Consider the following 3,209-nt stretch of genomic DNA (forward strand, 5'->3'; position numbering starts at 1 on the left):
CAGAACTGGCGAGTGGAGGAACACGTGGGGAACACTGGCAAGATGAAGTGACAGGACGATAGGACGTGTTAGAACATCAGGGAACAACATCCATGGTACTAGACGGAGTTGTTCATGGTGCTAGAGGGCGTTATAGAAAACAAAAATTGTAGAAAAAGACGAAAATTCAAATATATCCAACAAGTATGTTTAAATGCTACTTTGAGATGAAGAAGTCTGCGTAGGAGAGAAAGTCGTGGCCAACCACATAAGATGGCTTCTGACAAAATGAAACCGTTTAATAACATTGCTGTATGATTCCTTCAAAATAGCTACAGTTTCTTGTCGATTTTAAGATGGGGCTTTGTCTTTAATGACTTTGTCGTCGAGGAGACATTTCAATCATAGTCTTCCTTCTTTCCTTTTTAAGCTTCTTCGGCAATTCTACAAATGAGATAGAAAGCGACACCCCGTCGGAGTAATATTAGACAACAAATGTCCGTTTGCTGTTTGAAAATTCTGATTAAGCTCTAAAGTCCATAAAACAACGTGAAATACTTTTAGCTACTATTATTAATACTTTTAAAAGCCTTACATACATATACACTAGTTCGGTGACGTTCCATAAGTTAGTTACTTCACGCTGAACATAAGTCTCCTCTACGCATTAAATTTACGCACGACTTAGAGCTGTTACTTATTAATTCTAGATTAGGTCAATTTCCTTACAGCTGAATGTTTTATTTTATCTTGACGTTTATGACATGTGTGTATAATCGATTCCAAGACAATATTACTTTATATCTAATTCTTGTTAGGCGTGGTTCATGTATCGGAGTCTACCATGATACAGCGATAGTTACAGTACGGCGTTCGTTTCATGATACACCTCTGGCGGGTACGTGGAGATGAGACAATGTTGTCCTGAAATAGATTGGACATACGTGAGATAACCAATGAAATTAAAAAAAAAATAAAAAATAAAAAAAAAGGAAGCTGAGATACAAGGAAACTGACTTTCGTCGGAATAAATTACTCTGCTGCGGTTTCAGTCACATTATGGAGTTTCGTTACTTTACAGCACGGCTTTTAAAATACACAGTATTTTACAACATACATTAATTGCATTATTAATGAAATGCTTAAGCACTTTTTGTGAACTTTTGCATCCTCAGGCAAGACGGTAATGCAGCTTCTGGAACTTCTTGACATATGAAAGCGCTATGCAGGCCGTGACCCGAACCCACAGCCTTTGCTTCTGAGAGCACTGATCATACTTTTTTAAAGAAAACATTATTCCATTTAAAGGCATTTAACTTGCTTCCAAGAGCCTCTAGTGGAGCTAAAACATTAGCATTAACAACTTTCCAATAAAGAGGGAACAAAACTGCTCACATCTGCAGGTATAAAAATCTGTTGTTAGTTGATTGCAATAACTTAACCAAAAGCAAGTGCACCCCCCGACATTCATGGTGGTGTCTGTTTGTACTATATCGTGTCTCCCTACCACTTTCGCGCAACGACGCTCTGAGCCTGTTTTTTAGGGAATCAACTAGTTTGAACCTGGGACCTGTTGCTGGTAAGGAGACGCCAGACCACACATGACATGTAGAATTCAGAAGACTTCAGTGAGACTAGCGATGATATAACCAAATACTAAATGATCTCAGCGTCAGCTCCACTAAACTCCCTGTAAAAGAATCTTAATACTAACTAAATTTAGTGGAAAGGGTTCAAGGCTTTCCTATTTTTAGTTAGCTGATAAAATAACGTCGAAAAAAGCAGTTAAGTTTACCATTGGAAATTTTATTCTACTCACAAAACATCGTTTATAAATTGCACTATTGATAAAAGGAAATGTTTTAATACAGAATGGTAAAAACCAATTGCGTTCAACAAAAATGTGAACGAATATTCCCTAAATGGGTTTCCAAGTTCTACAATCGATCGAAGGATGACCCATGCCATATCACATCTATAATCTAGGTTTAAATTAAGTTTCACAAAAGAGCAAACTATCAAAATGGTCTACAACTATCAAAATGGTCTACAGTGACCCTCAATTATCTTTAATTACTTATTTAACTTGTCGTGAATTACAGTGGCTGATGTGGCTTCTCAATAACTATATAAAATAAAAATCACCGCGTTTCAGCTTCAAGTGGCAAATGTGAACACCATGAGTTTTTAATTAACGATCAACACTAGTATTACACAAAAAGGGGGTGTAACAGATGAGACTTCTGCAGTTCTGAGTGTAGCCTTATGCGCTCAAAAATGCGGCATCGCGTGCGTTCATTACCTTGTTGGTGTTTAAGCAGCGTCAGGGCGGCAGCGGCCGGCGCAGCAACCATCCAGGTCGCCGTCTCGGAACCAACTCTCTCTTAACTTCTCCTTACTGCAATTTACCGAAGTTATTTAAAAAAAACTATCTGGCTATGTTTTCATCTGACCAATCAGGGTCTCAATGTTAACCTTAAGCTCCGCCTACAAAAATTCTGTCTATCCAATGAGAAATGTTATACTTTTCGTGGTGGGTCAATGTTTTTTAAAGTTTGCAACGTAACAGAGACGCTAAAAAGTCTCACGCTAAAACCTGCAGCTGGTGTGGTCCTTTTAGCGTTATCGTGAGATCTATACTGTTCTTCTGGAGGGCTCTATCTTTTAACATGGGCTGGAGGATTGTCCTAATGTAACAGACACGCGAAAAAGTCTCACGCTAAAACTTGCGGGTGGTAGTGGCCCTTTTTTGTGTTATCGTAAGATCTATACTGCTTTTCTGGAGGGCTCTAGCTTTTAACATGGGCTGGGGGTTGTCCTTGACGCACCTGAGACGCGAAAAAGCCTCACGTTGAAACGTGCGGGTTGTGTAGTCGTACAGGTAGTCTGGTGGCGTGGATGTCCAGCCCCTCCCTTATCGTAGGGCCTTCTAGTTTAACACGGTTCTGCTCTCGACTTCTGTCCTCGTTTCTCCCCTCGGAACTGCGTCTGCCTCACGGTGGGAAGGTACGACATGCATTTAGGCATTCTTGTGTTAGTCTGTGGTATTCCATTTGCTCACTCGTTACTCGTATTACTTTGGTTAATTTAATGTCACGATTTATTCAGAGCTATGTGACATACTAGTAGATTTGCTTATTATGTCAGGGTTTTCATGTAAGGTGTTGGATTTGCCTGACACCTAACAAGTTGATTGCAATAACTTAACCAAAAGCAAGTGCACCCCCCGT

The sequence above is a fragment of the Schistocerca gregaria genome, chromosome 7, assembly GCF_023897955.1.
Source record: "Schistocerca gregaria isolate iqSchGreg1 chromosome 7, iqSchGreg1.2, whole genome shotgun sequence".
Lineage (NCBI taxonomy): Eukaryota > Metazoa > Arthropoda > Insecta > Orthoptera > Acrididae > Schistocerca > Schistocerca gregaria.